The sequence below is a fragment of the Zootoca vivipara genome, chromosome 6 (genome assembly GCF_965207765.1).
Source record: "Zootoca vivipara chromosome 6, rZooViv2.hap1.1, whole genome shotgun sequence".
NCBI lineage: Eukaryota > Metazoa > Chordata > Lepidosauria > Squamata > Lacertidae > Zootoca > Zootoca vivipara.
This window is the reverse complement of record NC_142589.1, coordinates 62,933,206-62,953,940: the sequence shown is the minus strand read 5'-3', so window position 1 is coordinate 62,953,940 and position 20,735 is coordinate 62,933,206. Positions and strand designations below refer to the sequence as shown.

At 43.8% G+C, this 20,735-nt stretch overlaps 1 protein-coding gene across 2 annotated transcripts in view; it reads right to left on the bottom strand.

Moving 5' to 3' along the window:
* WASF2 (WASP family member 2) overlaps positions 1–20,462 on the bottom strand; it is a 55,331-nt gene extending 34,869 nt beyond the window's left edge. For both annotated transcript variants that reach the window (XM_060275764.2, XM_035118693.3), the window contains exon 1: positions 20,350–20,462. The gene's annotated coding sequence lies outside the window, so the exon portion shown is untranslated. The remainder of the gene's footprint in view (positions 1–20,349) is intronic.
* Positions 20,463–20,735: the final 273 nt, after the last annotated feature.

Sequence of the window (20,735 nt, the reverse complement as noted above, 5' to 3'; positions counted from 1 at the left end):
CCACAATGGCTGTCTCCAGCACCAAGCCATCCCCCTAAAGGTCTGGCATTTTTAGGAACTGAGCACTTTTGCAATAACTCAGATACCAGACCCTGAACCCAAGGCCAGTGTTCCTTAAGCATTTCTACAGACGAGACCTCCCCCCCCACTTACATGGGGGTTATATTCCAGGGCCCTACACACATGAGTGTAATCATGTAAAGTAGGGAGCACCTTCTAAACACCTTTTAAATGCCCTGTCACTTCTGTTTTTGCCATACCAAAAATTCTGTATCCAAAAATATCCACAACTAGAATTGAAGCCCTGAGGCTGGCAGGAGGCTGGAGAACACATCAGAGCAGCTGCTGCTGCTGCACTACCTCACATACCAGCTGTTAGACAGGGAGGTTGAGAAGTGTAAACAAAGCCTCACTGCTCCTCCGATTTCTTCAGGGTTTCCTCCACCCTCACTGATGTCCTCTTTGGGCTCTGGGGAGTCTCCTCATGAGCCACAAGGACTCTCCAGCTCTCTCGTGCCATTTCCTGGTTTGAATTGAATTATTTCATTATTTCCTGGCTCACACGCAAGTCGATCACGTGTAAGTGGGATGCCTGTAGTTGCAAATTATCCCCCCCCCCAAACACACACACCCTACAAACCCAAACAGCAAAGCAAAGCAGAATAAGGAAAGCTTCCTCAGGGATAGCTTTTGAGAATGCCCACTGGTGGATTAGACACACCAGAAGGTTTGGAAGCAAGGGAGAAAGAGGATCATCAAATCTGAAATTCTCATCAGGCCACAGAACTAGAAGTCCTATTTCATTCTGCCAACACAGGCCAACTATTCCTTCCAACGTCTAAAAAGACAACTAGCTTTAAGCGTCTCTCAGCATTAGCAGTTCCTCCTTGAAACGGCCAGAAAGACTGGCCTTGTGAAACTCCGAAAGGCCAGGGAAAAAATAAGGAATAAAAACAACACTGGAAATACATGCAGAGACCAAAAAATAAAAAGGATGTTCAGTAAAAAAAGTTCTGCTGAGGGCCCACAGTAATATTCACAGAAAAGGATGCTGTAAATCCAGGGCACTAGAATCACAGGGCAACCTAAGGGTGGTGCCTCAGCAATCGGCACTAGAGTGATAATTATGAAGCAACTACCATGTGATGCCACATGCTATTGCTTTCCGGCTGCAATGAGCGCTTATTCTCTCCCTGTAATGAGCACTTATTCTTTCGCAAATATCATGGGTTCATCTGTCATTGCTGGCTATAGCTGCCCAGCTATAGCCAGCAGCCAAATAATAATTGGTAGGAAAGGGCAGCTATAGTGATTTGAAGAGGATCCTCTTCTCCCAACAACCCTAAGAAGCCTGGATATCCACCACAAATAAAAAAACCAAAACTCTGACCTCTCACATTTCCTAATCATAAGGAAGAGTTAGCTCGTGTGTGGCCCTCACTATACCCTCGTAACAGGTTTTACTTCTTTCCTCATGAGGAACCCAGAGCAGAGTAATAGTCTCACAGGTCAATGGGCTTAAATGCAGCACTAAGAAAATCCTAGGCTATTCCTCATCCTGGTACCCACAAATTGAAAATATTAATCTGTTCAAGAGATTCACAAAAATGCTTGCCTGAACAAAAATTGGTCAGTTTACGTATGTGTGTGCTAATCACTGCAAACTAATACACAAATGAAAAAATCTAGACAAAGGTTTAATTCCTCAAATACTAAGTTACCAATTAAAAATGGATAAATGAAGTAACCAATGTTCATCCAACTGACAAACTTTCTAGTACCTGTAGGGTAAAATGTCCAAAGGCATGAAGAAAGCCTTTGGAACAACAGTTGGAAAAACTTCACCACTGAAAACTTTGTCTGGAGAGACCATCACAGACTGCAGCAAGCAGATGAAGTGATGGGCAGAGCACTACCGATAACTGTACTCATGGGAAAACATGGCCTTCGACACAGCAATTGACAGCATCCAGACTCTGCTTGTCTTGGAAGAGCTGGATGTCCCTCCCTCCCTCAATGAGCTGAAGATCTTCATCCAGAACTCTTCTTTATTTAAACTGTCCGTTTCCAACATCGTCTTGCAACAGAAAAAAATGTGTGGCGTGAGGGTCGGCAGTTTGACTCCCCGCGACGGGTTGAGCTCCTGTTGCCCACCTAGCAGTTCGAACTGCCCACCTAGCAGTTCGAAAGCACGTCAATGTGCAAGTAGATAAATACTGTAGGTACTGCTCCGGTAGGAAGGTAAACGGTGTTTCCGTGTGCTGCTCTGGTTCACCAGAAGCAGCTTAGTCATGCTGGCCACATGACCTGGAAGCTGTACACCGGCTCCCTCGGCCAATAGAGCAAGATGAGCGTCGCAACCCCAGAGTCGGTCACGACTGGAACTAATGGTCAGGGGTCCCTTTACCTTTAAGATCAGTGAGCTCAATTGTCTAACTTTATACTTTATGTAAATTCTGAGGGAGCCTTTGGGGGAGAGGAGAGTAACTGGCCAACCAACACATTGAAATGTAAATGATTAAGCAACCCATTTCTGCATGCAAATCATCTTCACTATGCCAAGTTGCACTTTTTGTTGTTGCTTCTTTAAGAAACAAGTGAATTATTTTTAAAACTTGCTTTAACTATTATTTTTTGGCACCATCAATCACAACAGTGCTAGGAAACATGGATCAGGACAACATTTGGAACAATGGTAGACTCCATCAGGTAGATCATATATCCCAACTTTCAAGTTATTAATTCAACAGTCGCCATTAATTTTGAGGCTTACAATTTCCTAAAGGCACACTCCCATGCCCCTTTAATATGGCATGACTCCACAATGTTAATTCTTGCAGCTTGTTTTTCTACAATAAACAATACAACCCCTGCTACAGAGAGCTACAACCATGGAAGCTGGTTTCAGCTATTCAAGCATCCAAGGCATTATGCACCTTCAGTATTAGAACTAGACACAAGAAATAATAGATAAGGGAAATGATATGGGGCAAAAGTTTTCCCACATCGTATAACTGGTTATATAATTTATAGTCAGAGGCTGGCGTGGAATAGATTAAAACAAATTTTTTTTTCCAATGGAAAAAATCCTATCATGGTAAGTTGGGTTTCACAGGAATGACTGACTTGGTCAAGGGATGATTAACTGTTACTTTATGTGTTATGTTTGGATATCAGCAAGTTTCAAAAAAGCATGCACATTTAAATGAAGAATGACAGAATGGTTATTCATTCTCAGATTCATGTTTTGCAAAGCCACAATGCCAGTTTGACTCCAGGAACGTGTTCTGGGAAGGGGCACTCATCCCACCATTCTGACATTTTAGTACACACATTTCCGTGGATGGTAAATATTAACTCAAGCCCATAAATTAACAGAGCTGCTCTAAGAGCAGGTATCTTTCGGACATAAAAAGGTGCAGTGTGCACATGTGCAGCATGTTTCAACTGTCACTAATAAACAGGCAGTGAGGAGAACATGCCTTCAGCACCTTCTGCATCTCAAAAGTGCTATTTATGTTCTTTAACCAGCTTTTAAAAAATGAGCCTATCTGCTTTCTGGTCATGTTTCGCAAATACGGCATGGCCCAGTCTAACCGAAGCAAATGTCTTACTAATGAGAAAATCAAACTATCAATTCACTTATTTCTAATTTGCAATAATAAAGACCAAATCACCACTATCACCAGCCAGTGAGCTCATTATAGCCAGGGGAAGGAGACAACCAAACAGAGAAGTTGGTGATTTGGTAATATAAATTGTGGGATTCTTCTTAACCCTACACCACCTCTAAGCCTGTTAAGTCACTTGCCCAAAGCTAGTAACAATACCATGTGAGTGGCAGATCAGTCTTGCTCTTGCGGGTCACATAGGCACATACACTTTCTGCAAATAGGTGAAACAATGCAGTTGGGGGCTGTTTACATGAGTGATCTAGGACTCCTTTGGTTGTACAGTGATTGTGACCAGATTTTGAGGTGCAACCTCAAATAGGAAACCTAGTTTACCCCCTAGGTTATTAGTGAGAGATTTTGATTCAATTCTACAGAATGAAGCCACTTTGTATGGCCTAATGCTAGTCCAACAGTAGTTGGCAAATATATTACAGAAGGGAAAGAAAACACTGGCCCGGGGACTGAATGCAAACCTCCAGGCCTCTCCACCTGGTCCTTGGAAGGTGTCCTAGGTAATGCCAGACTACACCCCTCACTGGGCCTGCTCCATGCCCTTCTTAATAGGTTTACACTGGATAAAATTGATCCACGTGATAATGTTACTTGACTGTTTGGATGGATGATGGTGAGGCATGGTGTGTACAGAAACCTCTGACTTTTGTATGGCTGGAATGTAGCCTATGGTACAAAGGCAGGAGCCACATCCACTGCTCCACACACTTTCACCTCTAGTCCTGTCCACCAACAACATGCAGCCGCCGGAGGATCCATATTAGGAAATGTGGCCCTTGGGCTGAAAAGGGTTCCACACTCCTTGTTCTACAGTGTGTTTCAGTTGCTCACCTAATTTGTGAAAACGGCAGCAGTAGCATATTCCACACCACCAAAAACTCAAGCAGGAAATTCAAATTGTTATTGATGCAACAATTACTCCATGGCTACTTACCAACATGGCTTATTGCTGAGAAGACGTGCAAAGGATTCTAGGATAGTAAGCAAGAAAATAAGCCAGGCACCCCCAAACTCAGCCTGCCAGATGTTTTGGGACTACAATTCCCATCATCCCTAGCTAACAGGACCAGTGGTCAGGGGTGATGGGAATTGTAGTCCCAAAACATATGGAGGGCCGAGTTTGGGGGTGCCTGAGCTAAGCCATGAACTTTCCCAGGTGAAGGGGTGGGAGGAACACTTCAATGATGAACTCTACCTCGATGACATGGGTTGCATGCAGCTACAAACGTGGCACATCCTTAAAACCCTCCTATGCTTTTCAGTATCCTAGCTTGTAAATCATCACTTGCCTGTGGCAAATAAACACCTTGAGGTGAATAGACAAGAAAGCATTTGTATATTGCTTAGTTTCTTCTTCCATGCCCAAAGACATTCCACAAATTATTAGTATCTCTCCAAGTGTGTTTGTGTGTGTGTAGACTAGGGCTGGGTGATATCTGGTTCTCAACATCACGATATACCAGTTAAACATCATAATTTATTGATATTTCACAATGTCTGAAATATGGATGGAACTATGTAGAGGGTGGCGCTGTGGGTTAAACCACAGAGCCCAGGGCTTGCCAATCAGAAGGTCGGTGGTTCGAATCCCCGCGACGGGTGAGCTCCCATTGCTCGGTCCCTGCTCCTGTCAACCTAGCAGTTCAAAAGCATGAAGTGCAAGAAGATAAATAGGTACTGCTCCGGCAGGAAAGCAAACATTTCCGTGCGCTGCTCTGGTTCGCCAGAAGCGGCTTAGTCATGCTGGCCACATGACCCGAAAGCTGTCTGCGGACAAACACTGACTCCCTCAGCCTATAGAGCGAGATGAGCATGCAACCTCAGAGTCGTCCACGACTGGACCTAATGGTCACGGGTCCCTTTACCTTTATGTAGAGGTGAACAGTAGGGCTGGGCGTTACCTGTTTTTTCAATATCATGATATATCACCAGCTCAACATTGTGATATACCAAAATATCTCAATGTCTGAAATAAGGATGGAGCTATGTAGAGGCATTGGCTGGCATCATGGTTTTTCCCACACTGATTTTTGCATAGCATAGCACAGCACACACAAACACACATCACGGTTCGCAAAATATTGCCAGGTCAAAAATTATGAAACCAGTATCACGATACGGCCTTCAAACCGGTTTGGGACAATATATCGCCTAGCTCTAGTGTAGACAGGACCTTTATGCAGCTACAGTGGTACCTCGGTTTATGAACAGAATTGGTTCCGGAAGTCTGTTCATAAACTGAAGCGTTCATAAACCGAAGCGAACTTTCCCATTGAAAGTAATGGAAAGTGGATTAATCCGTTCCAGACAACGAAAAACACCCCCTAAAGCAGCAATTTAACACAAATTTTACTGTCTACCAAGACCATTGATACATAAAATGAAGGCAATAATCATAATTGAGACAGTATTGTAGATGAAAAAAATTTAAATGGACTGATGAAAGTCATTGTTTGGATGGGGGCTCAGGGTCCTCTTCGCTTCTGTGGCAGTGGCAGTGGTGGTAGTTCGGCGATGGGGCACCTGGGCCAGGGCCTCCTCCTTACCCCTCCGCACCCCGCCTTTGACCCTGGGACCCTCCGGCCGCTGCCGTGTGGGTTCTGGGGGTGCCCGGTGGACCGGCCGAGAGGTCGCCCCTCCCCCAGTGAGCGCAACAGCCCAAAATCGACGGTGTCCAGCCGTCGATCAGCCGCCGACCAGGCAGAGCCCTGGGGCCCAATGGCCTGGGATCTCCCGCCTTGCGGAGCGCCAAGGCCTCGGACTCGACCTTTCTGCCGCTGCCGCGCTCAATCCGAAGAGGGAGAGGAGTCCCTCGGAGAAAGGAGCCTCGGACCCGTCAACCACCCCCGCCCGCTGCTGCTGCGCCGCCGCGCCGGGATCACCCAGCCACCCGGAGATCCGGGGCCGGAGGGTCCCAGGGGCAAAAGCAAGGTAAGGAGGAGGCCCTGGCCTAGCTGCTCCACGAAGGCATCGGAGCGCTTTCGCGGATGCTCCGATGCCTCGGTGGAGGCCTCAGTAGGCCTTGGAAACCTCGGGTTACTTACTTCCGGGTTATGATTGCTTGTAAACTGAAGGTTTGTAACCCGAGGTTCCACTGTATTTAAAAAAGTGGTTACTCCAGTATCAAAGTACATCTGAGGATAGTTGACTCTCATTTGCTCATGGCTGGCATACTGCATTCTTCACGTGGGAAATACCCTGCATCTTTCCCTCTCTTAAAATTTACATGTGCTAGAGACAGACTACAAAATAGAGGGTTGCTTCTTTACAGAAAAAGCAGAAAATTTATCTTCCCTTTACAGACATTTCCTTCCTCTTACACTGTATCTAGCTAGGAATGGTTATCTGTTGGCATTCTCTAGGACATGTGCCCAAAATTGTATCATACTGTACAAGAAAGTCCCTAGAAGCAGTCAGCTCTCTTTCCCTTAATGCAGATTCTAAATTATGCACTGCTCTTTCAATAGCAATTCTAAATTACAGGAATAAAGCAGTCTTTTCCACAGCAGCTCAGCAGCTCTTTCAGTTTCAACTTATGGCTTGTTAATTATATCCCAGTACTGAATCCCCCCACCCTTCCGTTTGTTGCACTTAGGGAATACTGGAAAGATAAGTCTTTTCTTAATTATTAAATGTAAATAGCTCATTAAATATAATCCAATTACTTTAATTGTACGAAAAGGAAGTCATTACAATATGTACACGCATTCTTGCCTGAATAGATTTAATATCTTAAATTAATCATGGCTGCATTCATATTATTAAGTCAACCTTTGACATTACAAAATATATGGCAGTCAATTTTATCTTCTTAAAATGTTTTCACAGATTTTTTGGAAATGAAATCAACTTTTTTATTTAAAAAACAAAACTGTCTCAAGCATTTTAAATAAGAATACAGGCGGCAAAGATTTTGCATGTATCCAACTGACGTATAACCCTGAAGAAGGTAGAAAAGGGATGAAACTGGGAGAGGGCATAACGGGGTGGGGCAGACTTATGCACACTCCATCAACATACGTGGGTTCCAGGAATGCCTGTATACAAATGGTACCAAGACAGAAAAGGAGTTGAGCTCTGAACACATTACTGTATATTCCTGCGTATAAGACTACTTTTTAACCCAGGAAAATCTTCTCAAAAGTTGGGGGTCATCTTATACGCCGGTTCATATTTCTTATACGGCGAGTATATCCCAAGCTCTATACAGTAGTACCTTGCAAGACGAAAATAATTCGTTCCGCGGGTCGAGCCGTCTTACGAAAATTTTCGTCTTGTGGAAACGGCAGACGGCAAAAAAAAAGTGGCAAAAAAAATTGTCTTGCGAGACGTGGCCATAGAAAGCTTCGTCTTGCGAGGCAACAAAGAATCGCTAGATGCTTTCGTCTAGCGAGTTTTTTGTTGTGCGAGGCATTTGTCTTGCAAGGTACCACTGTATTTTAACTGGAAAAGTTGGGGGTCGTCTTATACGCCCAGTTGTCTTATACGCTGGAATATACAGTATATTTTTTGTTAGCGATCTATACTTCAAACTCATGTTTTACTTCCTCAGGATAAAATTCAGTTTAAGAAACAGAAGTTACGGGAATCAGGATAAAACTTCACAAAATACCCAGGTTAAAAATCTTGGGGCGCCTACCAGTCTCATCAGTGACCATGCTACGCTAAAGTGGGTTAGCAACCTGATGTCCTGTCCTCGTTAACATCAGGCTTCTTCTTCAGTCTTTGCTTGTGAGACATTTAGTTGAACAAATACAGAGATGCTTACTAGTGGCTAAATACAGTAGTTGTATCTGAAGAAAAGATTATTTAAAACAAACAAATAAAAAACTAAGAATTCAAGAACCTAAAAAGTGTACAAAACAGAGATCAAATATAATACAAACAAGAAACCTCAAAATCAATGTACAATATAAAAATCAAATACACTATGACCATATTGAACCTCCAAAATAAGAGGCAATATATGTTTCTATAACCATTTGCTGGGAACAACAGTTAGAGAATACTGTTGCTGATTCCACGACTGTAGACTTCCCCAAAACAACTGAAGAAGTGTGCAAGCACACGAAAGCTCATACCAATGACAAACTTAGTTGGTCTCTAAGGGGCTACTAGAATGATTGTTTATTTTATTTTGTTTCTAAAACAACTGATTAGTCACAGTGGAAAAGAGAATGCAGGACTAAATAGAGCTTTTCTCCAATTCCACAATACCCATGTCTTACATTTCCATGCCTATCTCTTGTCAGAGATAGTAAGAAGCTATTGATCAGTGATATAGATGATAGATATAGATCAGGCATCCCCAAACTATGGTCCGCGGGCTGAATACGGCCCGAAGGACTCATTTATCCTGCCCGTGGCGACCCCCCCGCCCGCTTTTACCGGCATGGCGCAGCTGCCCACTTCTGGGTCGCAGGAGCACCGGAAATAGCTTGCGCACTTGCATCACTTCCGGCACCTCCGGGTTGGAGGAGGCCCGTGCACATGCGCACAAGGTATTTCCGGTGCCCCTGCAACCCGGAAGTGCACCAGAAAGAGCGTGTGCGCACACATATGGATGTGCTCCCGCACCCTCCAGCCCACTGTGCAATCGGCACTGCGGGCACCAGCCCAAAGAGCAGTAACAGATGAGAGAGAGAGAGAGAGAGAGAGAGAGAGAGAGAGAGAGAGAGAGAGAGAGAGAGAGACATGCCACCTAGTAGAACAACCTCCCGTCAGTTGTCAAGGAAATAAATAACTTTCAGACTTTCAGAGGACACCTGGAGGCAGCCCTGTATAGGGATGTTTTTAATGTTTGATGTTCTACTGTGTTTGGTGTTTTAATTTGCTGGAAGCCACCCAGAGTGGCTGGAGCAACCCAGTCAGATGGGTGACATATAAATAATAAATTACTATGATTATTATTAAAGGATAAGACAAATTCATGCAGAAGACTATCAATGACTACTAAACATGACGGCTATGCTCTGCCTCCACAGTTAGAAGCAGTATGTTTCTGAATACCAGTTGCTGGGAATTGCAGGACAGGAGAGTGCTCCTGTACTCAAGTCCTGCTTGCCGGTTCCCCATAGGTATCTGGATGGCCACAGTGAGAACAGGATGCTGGACTAGATGGTTTTATCCAGCAGGCTCCTCTTATGTCCTTTGAAGAAATGATGTGGGTAATGACAAAGAAGGCTGTTAACAAAATTTGTACTTATACACCAAATTAAAAGTCTGGAACTACTGGGGGAAAGCATCTGGCTCCAGCTACACCCCCAATATCTCCCATTTGTAATTAATCCAAAGTAGCAACTTCAAGAGCCAATGCAAATATTTGTGGTTCACTTAAACCCTCCAAGATGATAAAATGTTAGCCAATAAGTAAATTTCCCTAGGTACCAGTATTTCCAGGTCTCAGTACTTGCAATTTCCACATCTTAAAAATACTTGAGAGATTTAACTTTTTGAGAAATCAATCAGATATATTGCATATTTTAAAGGTGCTACTACATTTTTATGCCACTTAGGTTCTTACTACTGGGGAAAAAATAGAAACAAGAGACATTAAGTTATGGGAACAGGGTGGTGGAAACCAGAGAAAGAAACTTGAGGCTCTGGTCTGGAAAACATCTCCATGCCTCAAAGATAGACAAAGCATCATAAATCTGACGAACTTAAGTGATGCACAATGGTAAGATTTGGCCAATGTTGACAAAGGTTTGAAAAGGACAAGTACCGGTGGTTTAAGAATATCTGGTGAACTTGCCATAGGCCTGAACTATGAGAACAAGGTACCATACCACACCCATATAGAAAATCACTGGATTTAATCAATGAGACCAAAAGTTATCATCCTAAAAGTTATAAGTGCTGAATAAATAGTATACCCTTAGCAACTGCAAATCTCAGCTTGCTGCTTAGTGAATATAAATATCTATCCGCCCAATGCTGCTCTGCAAATATCTGGGACTATTTGTTGATAAGTAATATAGCAGCACAGACCCAGGATATTACAAGAGGCCTGTAGATCATGTTCTTGGTAGTTATCTTTTCTGTCATCTATTGAAGGCAGATTGCCACAAATGACCTATATGTCAATATATTCAAACACAGCCTATGTACTGTATATACTCGAGTATAAGCCTACTTTTTCAGCACAAAAAAATGTGCCGGCTTATACTCAAGTGAGGCAGGCGGCAGTGGAGAAAAGCACAGGACCGGGGCTTTGGAGAAGCGCTGCGCTGCGACTCTCCAAATCCCCGCCCTATGCCTGCTCTGTGTGAGGCAGCGGGGAGGGAGAAGCGGTGAGGAAAGGATCCTTCCTCACCGCTTCTCCCCCCACCCCGCTGCCGACAGCAGGGAAAGACATAGGACAGTATTTATTTTTATTTTTGAAATTTACCAGTAGCTGCTGTATTTCCCACCCTAGGCTTATACTCGAGTCAGTAAGTTTTCCCAGTTTTTTTAAAGGTAAAATTAGGTGCCTCGGCTTATATTCGGGTCAAATAATAATAATAATAATAATAATAATAATAATAATAATAATTTATACCCTGCGCATCTGGCTGGGTTTCCCCAGCCACTCTGGGCGGCTTCCAACAGAAGTATTAAAATACAACAATCTATTAAATATTAAAAGCTTCCCTAAACAGGGCTGCCTTCAGATGTCCTCTAAAAGTCTGGTAATTGTTTTTCTCTTTGACATCTGGTGGGAGGGCATTCCACAGGGCGGGTGCCACTACCGAGAAGGCCCTCTGCCTGGTTCCCTGTAACATGGCTTCTCGCAGCGAGGGAACTGCCAGAAGGCCCTCAGCACTGGACCTCAGTGTCCAGGCAGAATGATGGGGGTGGAGACGCTCCTTCAGGTATACTGGACCGAGGCCGTTTATACTCGAGTATATACGGTAATCCAGTAATTTAAGCTCTTAGTCTGGAAATACATACTCCTTGTCCCTAGTGCTATAATTAGTTGCTTTATTTTATTTGTTTCAGAAATAATTTAAAATAGAGGTGGTTTTAAACACACACACACACACACACACACACACACACACACACACACACCACTAGGGTCATCACCAATGTAAACCTGATATTCTAGGTCCTTTTATCGTGAAGGCTTTACAATATCTGCCTTGCTCGGGAATGAGGGCTAACTGAAGTCTCTTACGTAAAGCAAAGTTTCACACAAATGCCCTTGATGCTGTTCTGGTTTCTCAGAGTTTTGGTTCTTGGTTTTTTTTTGTAATGCTGCTTTGTAAAATAGGTAGGTCAAGGGCATTTCTCTGGGGAAGCAGACAGCTTTTGCACTCTCAGAGGCACAGTTAAGCCTTTGTGCAAGTTGCCTTCAGAAGATTTCTCCAATGAACCGGACCCAGAAGCTGCTAGAATTAACAGAACAGGATTCAGATGGAAGTCACTGGCTAGGTTAGTCAGAGAGAATGGGTCAAATCCTTGGGGCTGTGAGTCACCTCTATTCTTTTTACCTCTAAATGCTCCTCACAGAATACAGAATGTAGCAGAGGATTTGACATTCTGAGATATTCAGTGTGTCAAGACTTTTCACAAAGAATGATTCTAGTCCTCATGATTGGGGAGAAGATATATCTGAAAAGAATTCACTGGCAAAAAATGTTAGGATAGCCTCTACCATTTATGTTATTTAAAAGGGATTACTGTACACAAATTCATGAAGGCTAGGTCTAATTATGGTTTTCACTATGGTTTAAGAATGGAAATCGTGTGACAAGAGACAGTGTACCTCTTACTATCAAAGGCAAGTGAAAAAAAAGAAATGGCTACCTTCACCTTGCCCTACTTATGAGTTTCACATGGCTTACAACAGGCCTTTGAGTTATAGTGCTAAACTAGATGGGCTATGGGACTAATCCCACCAGCGAACTCGTATATCATAGGTGTCCAGCTATATATGCAACCAGCTGTTGCATATACAAGCAGATGTGTGCAAAAGGGGAATTATCACTTCTGCTCTTACACCACTTTAAGAGGTCTTTTTGGTTGAACCTTGAGAGTAATGCAATTACACCAGCACTCATTCCCAATTAGGCTCTACTGCTTGCATTCTGCACATGTTGCAGCCATAGCTGCATGTTTTTTGCCCATGAATGCAATTTGGAGTATCTCACTGCAAAGATGCTTGAAGGCCAAAGGACAGTATCACGTTTCCCCCTGCAAAACTATATGCAGAGAATCAAAGACAATGAATGCAAGAAAGCGAGTGGGAACAACAGCCTCAGAAGCAAAACCATCTTAACCACACTTACTATCCTTAAGTTAAATTCCATTTTAAGTAGCTCCACTTTGAGCAAGTCTAAAAGAAAAAATAAAATACACCTAATGGTTACTACCAATCCTTGTTGTACAGCTGTACCCCTGCTTTTCCTTAATAGCCTTATCATCTGTGAAAGCTGCAGTATCTAGAGATAAATAAGTGAAAGCCTATCCTGGCGACTAGGACATGCAAAAAAGCATACAACCTCCAATGGCAAATTTTGTTGTTGTTGTTTAGTCGTTTAGTCGTGTCCGACTCTTCGTGACCCCATGGACCAGAGCACGCCAGGCACTCCTGTCTTGCACTGCCTCCCGCAGTTTGGTCAAACTCATGTTCGTAGCTTCGAGAACACTGTCCACCCATCTTGTCCTCTGTCGTCCCCTTCTCCTAGTGCCCTCAATCTTTCCCAACATCAGGGTCTTTTCCAAGGATTCTTCTCTTCTCATGAGGTGGCCAAAGTATTGGAGCCTCAGCTTCACGATCTGTCCTTCCAGGGAGCACTCAGGGCTGATTTCCTTAAGAATGGATAGGTTTGATCTTCTTGCAGTCCATGGGACTCTCAAGAGTCTCCTCCAGCACCAATGGCAAATTGCTACTATCATTTTTTCAGACCTACTAGTCAAAGTGCAGTTATCCCTAATGGATAGCTCTCTTAACTACAATACCAATAGCACTGTGCTAAAAAAATGGGGGGCAGGCTCTTCTTTAAAATGTATCAAACCATGTAAGTGCGAGTTCAGCATTTTAAATGTGGAGGTCGGGAAGAGAGATGTAAGAGCAGGAGTCCACAATTTCAATCACCATAGAGAAGTGTCCCATTACCCTTTGGCAAATGTGACAGTGGACCTAACCTCTTATCTCCAGGTTGGAGCCAATGAGGGAATAATCCCCAACCACTATGCTTCAACTGCGAGATTCATACCTGCTACCCCCACTTCCAAATTGAGAAAAAGGTTGCAGCACTATCAGCAAACTATAATTTCTAAGATTTGGGGGAACCACAACAGTTAAGCAGGTATAAAAACCTCTATGCAATGTAACATAAGCATGTTGTGTGCTGTAGCAATGTAGGAGACTTGATATTCATGTCACATCACAGTTTTACATTTTTAAGCTGCTTTTTAAACTATAATGTGTATGACAAATGCTGTATTAACTGGAATACCAATCCATTAGGCACTACTCAACTTTTCTTGTTTGGTTAAGCACTGAGTAGGCACCATGAGATTTAGCAGCATGTACTTTGTATACAAGCAAAAACAAAATATAAGAATCCTTGAAAACATGAAAAAGAGAAAACACCTACTGGGTATTCACAAATCTGATACTGTATATAAATACAAATACGGTACAAATAAAGACATGCACTAACAGCCAGCATCTGCTTCCGGAAGGGGAAGTCAGTTCACACATCACCCTAGGTTATGGTTAAACGGGTTACCTTCCATGAACAGAGTAATAGTACATGCTTGCCTAGTTGCTTCTGCTTCTCTCTTCCCCTGGGGCAAGCAGAAGTAACAAGCCATGAAGTCTGACATCCAAACCAGGACATAACAACAAGGCAGCCAAGAACAAACCATGATCATGGTTTGCTACACAGGCATAAAACACAATGCTGGTGTTCGGACGTTAATGACAAGCCAAAAGTCTTGGCTTGTTGCTCTTGTTTGCACTAGAGATGGAGCACAGGGGGTGTGATGGAGCAGCATGCACTGGTACACTGCTCATTTAAAGTAAGTCATCAAACATGACTTATTGTGAGAAATGAAGTGAGCCAACTAACATTAAGACCACAGCGCCACCCGTGTCCTCTTAGGAAGGCTTATTTCAAAGGTATTTAAGTTTAAACTAAATCTAAAGGGCTGTGCTAAAGGGTAAATTCGAATTTCTCATTACAGCAAAGACATCCAACTCTAGATTTGGAAAGCTTCTCCACTCCTTTACACTTGAGTAATCATGGCCACACCCAATAACCCAAGCAGTGTTCCTCCCTACTCCTTTCTACTGGGGATTCCAAGATAAACAATGTGAGTGACACCATAGTAGATTGAGATTAGTCAAGTGTGATGAATAAATCAGTTGCTCCACCTGTTTAAAAACACTTGTAGGCCATCCTTTATTGAAAGGATTTCAGCGTAGTGTACGACATATGCCTATCAGAACACAATGCAACATGACAATAACCTAAAAGTGGCATGACACTCTTAATACAGGCATCCCCAAACTTCGGCCCTCCAGATGTTTTGGACTACAATTCCTATCATCCCTGACCACTGGTCCTCTTAGCTAGGGATCATGGGAGTTGTAGGCCAAAACATCTGGAACGCCGCAGTTTGGGGATGCCTGCTCTAATATATGTCCTCTCAGAAGTTAAGACTCACTGAGTTCAACAGAACTTACAGGTATGTGTGCATAAGACTGCAGCCTCAGTTTTGAAAAGTCGCACAAGAAGTCTGCCACAAATTTAAGCGATGAATCTCCTTTGCACCAAGACCTTCTGGCAGACTAATAACTGCAGAGAGCAATCAGAACTTAAATATAACAAACACTTTATATATGGCTTGAAATAGCGTTTCTAATAAAACTAGTATGAAACCATTTGGTCTGTAGATGACTCATTTCCACAGATATGCTGTGCAGACACCAGCCAGCAGTTCCCCAGTTCTTTTCCTTCTTTAACGGGGAACTATGACAAATCCTATTTTACTATTTGTGGAAGGTGTGTTTGTGGGCAAATGCGATTTATTTTTGAATGGCTCAGTCATGTATTCCAAATGGGTAGCAACGCATAAACTTCTATTTTATTTATTATTTATTTGATTTATTATTTATTTGATTTGCGTGTGTTTAAACTGTATTTTTGTTATTGGATTGTTGTGGTTTTATGTTGCACAGTCCTTGGGAAATTTATATCGAACGATTCTATAAAAGGCTCTGATTAAGAAATAAAATAACACAAATAGAAAAAAGGCAAAAGATATTAATGCTATGTAAACAAAGAATCTTGGGGTAATTTAAAAACAAGGACAGTTCTGGTGCAATGCTGCCAGTGATATTTACAGTAAAGGACTAGCAGTTCGAAAGCACGTCAAAGTGCAAGTAGATAAATAGGTACCACTCCAAGCGGGAAGGTAAATGGTGTTTCCGTGTGCTGCTCTGGTTCGCCAGAAGCGGCTTTGTCATGCTGGCCACATGACCTGGAAGCTGTATGCTGGCTCCCTCGGCCAATAACGTGAGATGAGCGTTGCAACCCCAGAGTCGGTCACGACTGGACCTAATGGTCAGGGGTCCCTTTACCTTTACTAGGGCAATTAAGGAGTTCAGACATTTCTAATATTAGTATTGATGGCAAAGGGAAGCAATCTTATGCTATGCACTGTTCTACTAACATACATAGGCAAACATTAGCTGACCATTCAATATATATCTCCATATTTTTATATAGAAAACCACCCAAAATGCAGCTCCCTGTGAAGGGCAATTAATAAGTAGCAGACAATTGCTTCACAGCCAATACTGCACACCAGTGAAAACTGATACGCATTTTAAAAGGTTACTATGCAAGTAAATTCCAGAACAATTCCACCCATAATAGATTTTACAAGTAAGGGCAACTGGCTGCATGTGCCAACAAAAAGGGTGAGATTTTCACAAGCAAAGCAAGTTTCATGGAGACAAATTCCATAAACGTACATACAGAAAATGATCCCACATAAACAAAAACGCTAATAAACTTTGTTGATTTGTTCAGGAGCAGGCCGATCATAATATCCACCAGGTTTCCTTGAGAAATAAGGCCTGTTTTGTTTCTTAAAGAGAGCTTCAGGTGGCCTTAAAGGAACAAATTCTTTCATCATATAAAGGAAACATTCCTGCATTCCAGAACTGGCACCCCCACTGTAGTATGGGCATTGCCAGGGTAATGGCCAGAGCATGGAACTCAGATCAGGAGAAACAGGTTCAAATCCTCACTCAGTCACACTACTCACTGTACAACCCTGGGCTTGTCACAAATTCCTCAGCCTATCCTACATCAGAGGGTTGCTGTGTGAATGAAATGGAGGAAACTGTACGTGTACTGCTCTGACCTCCTTGGCGAAAGTTGAGGACAACAAGAGAGACCGCAGGCACACAACTTCCTTCCCTTTCCAAAGTCTAAACTTGTAAATGCAGATGCACAGAGTCTCATTCCTTACTACCGAGTACCACAACTGCCCCAATGCTGGTGGCAACGTTATAAAATCCAGTCTTGTACCTGGACAACCCCAACCGAGAGCAGGCGCACTTTTCAATGCATTCCTGGAATTCAAGAGCCTCCCAAAGCAAGCATTCCTCTATCTCTGCCCACACACTGCCTTTATAATAGAGCATAAATCTGAAATTAAAACAAGGAACATGGAAACCATTCTTATTACAGGATGACCACCTTTCTCAAAGGTATCAATGTTCATGCCACACTGACACTTTAAGGTCACAAATACATAGCTCACTACCCCAAGACCTCCAGCCATGCCTACAACATTTGTCATACACTTTGTAGCTTTAAAAACCAGTACTTCTTAATCCTAGGGCCCAATTTAGGCTCCACCCCCACATAAACCACACAGACGTCCTAATCTACCATGATCCTACCAAGAGTCCTACAATTGAAATGACAAAATCCACAGCTGGGCAATACCTTTATTGGGACTAACCAAACATATTGGTCTTAAAAAAGAATTTGCCCAACTTTAGCTTTTGCATTTGGTTCCCCTCCCCTTACAGACCAACACAGCTATCTTTGCCTTTAATGACTATGACAGTCTCCATCTCTTTGCAGACTTGCTTCGTACTTTGTCTCCTGCACCAACACCCTCACATTCAATATGGTCAGAAGCCTGTCCCACCTGCATTCAAAGTCCTCATTATTCCCTTTCCTGCCCCTATTGTCTTTGCCTAGCTTTGTCCTACCTTCCACCATCATAAACACAAAACACCCTGCCCTTTTTCCAGTTCCAGGGTACCCACATCCTTCCTATCATATGACACATTTAACTGTAACACCTCACTCATAAACGGTCTCCCCCATCACTTGCAACTGATGAACCCCTAAGGAAGAAATGATAGGAAATCCAATCCCAAAACAAGCTTACCAGACAAGTGGAAAGAGATGGAGGAAGGCATGCATTACTTTAGGACAAACCCAAGAACCTGCCATAAGCTAAAAGGGCTGTGTTGCAGAGCACACAAATGGGTACATTCATACCTATGCTCCCAGGAGAGCAGTAATTTTCTGCAGCAGCAGAACTTTCCCCTTCTGTATTGTTTGCACTGCCAACTCAGTATGCCCCAAGAGCAGATAAAAAGCAACTTTACATTTTAATATACAGTAACAGCATTTCCTATACTAGGTGTGTAGGCATCCTTCAGCCCTGCAGATGTTGAACTGTAACTCCCATCAGACCCAGGAAACATAGACAATGGCCAGGGATGTTGGGGAGCTGTAGTTCAGCAACATTTGGCAGGACAAAAGTTTCCTACACCTGCCCTGTACGGGTGGTAGTATAATAATAATAATAATAATAATAATAATAATAATAATAATAATATCTACCCCACCCATCTGGATGGGTTTCCCCAGCCACTCTGGGCAGCTTTCAACAGAACATTAAAAACAGAACAAAACTTCAAACATTAAAAACTTCCCTAAACAGGGTTGCCTTCAGATGTCTTCTAAAAGTCAGACCATTGTTTATTTCCTTGGCACCTGATGGGAGGGCACTCCACAGGGCGGGCGCCACTACCGAGAAGGCCCACTGCCTGGCTCCCTGTAACCTCACTTCTCGCAGTGAGGGAACCGCCAGAAGGCCCTCGGAGCTGGACCTCAGTGTCCAGGCTGAACAATGGAGGTGGAGACGCTCCTTCAGGTATACTGGATTAAGGCCATTGATGTACATTACAGAAGCAAAATGCTTTGCTATGTTACATTGGGCAGGTGGCAATAAATTCACGCTGCAATCCAAAACATATTGATCAGGAAAGAGGCCCTACTGGGCACAACTATTATTGTTATATTGTGATTTATTTCATTTTTATCCCACCCTTCCTTCAAGAAGCTCAGGATATATGATTTCTCTCCCTTTTTACTTAGACAACATTCCTAGTATCAGGTAGGTTAGGCTAAGAGATGGCAACAGGAACAGGATTACTCGGTGAGCATCCGGACTGAATGAGGATTTGGACCTCAGTCGCAGTTTGACACTCTAATCCAGGCTTTCTCAACCTTGGGTCCCCAGATATCGTTGGACTACAACTCCTATCATTCCTAGCTAGCAGGCCCACTGGTCAGGAATGATGGGAGTTAGTCCAACATCTGGAGACCCATGGTTGAGAAAAGCTGCTCTAACCACTACATCACATTGGTTCTTACAATGGAACTTACTTTTGCTTAAGGACATACAGTTTTGCCCTCTTAAAAATTATCACTTGCTTCAGCTGCAAAGTACTCCACTTGATACTACCCGGTATCTGTACCTCCAACTCCTCCACCTAGTTAAGTGCTGTGAGACTTCATGGTAGAAAGAGTGCTTTGCTTCAGAATTTATCAAGAGAGCACGCTATTGCAGTTTAGAAGTGTGTGTGTGTACCATCTTGTACGCTCGGTAGTACAAAAACCATCTTAGACCAACACAATCAAGACCAACGTTTCTCATTTTCGAAGGAATCCTCTCACCCCACCCAACCGGTGGGTGATGCAGCCCTTATTAAAAGCAGAACCCAACTAAACTTTCAAACATTTCCTTATTTCCTCCTCCCTCTTACTCCTGTGATTCGTAACCCACTCTGGAAACCCCCTTAACTTGTCCTTCTTTCTTTTGGCCTAAGGGATGAATAAAAACCACTTCGATCAGTAGAAGTTACACCAGTGGCTCGTAGTGAAGGGGGAAACAACTTCTCCTACAAAAAGATGGGCCTACTTAAGAAGGGCGTTGACGAAGAAGGTAGAGGGGACGAGACACACACCCAAAGCAGGAGGAGGTACCCATCCCAGCCCGCTTCCTACACCAGGGGCAGAGGACCCTCTATAAAGTTGAACTACAACTCCCATCAGCCCCAGCAAGTGCAGCCGAGGCTAAGGGATGCCGGGAGTTGTAGACCGGTGGTACCTGGAGGGCCGCGGATCCCCCACCCACCTTTGCCCAACAGCTTCCTGTTCAGAGAGCCCGAAGACCCCCCCCCCGCCCCTCCGCCGCTCCTCGGTCTCTCCCGTGTCAGCCTCTTCCCACACAGCGAAGGCAAAATAAACTGCCCCATCCCATAATAACCGCTCCTGCCCATGCCCTCCAGGGGAAACACGGAAAAGGCCAGCGTCTCGCCCTCCCGCCGCCACGAAACGAGGCTTACCCGCCCACGGACGCCTTCTCCGCGCCTCCCTCTGAACTCCTCAGCACCGAAGCGGGCCGTCCCGGCCAGCCGCCATTCCACAGCTTTTCCTCTCCCCCGCCCCGCCTCAGCCTGCCCTGACTGAAGGTGGCCCCGCCTGCTCCGCCGCCGGTCCGCGCCCCCATTGGCCGGCCGATGTCTTCCCGCCCCAATGCCATTGGCCGGGCCTTGCTGTCAGTCACTGGATAACCTTACGCGATTTGCGTACCCACCCAGATTTCTTAAATGACCACACCCAAACCGAGCCTCCTCTTTGATTTTTTTTTATAAGAGAACAACGCGGGGCGTACCATAATGCCGAGGCGGGATGGGGGGGCGTTAAAGTGGTAGGTCGGGGAGGTGAAGCA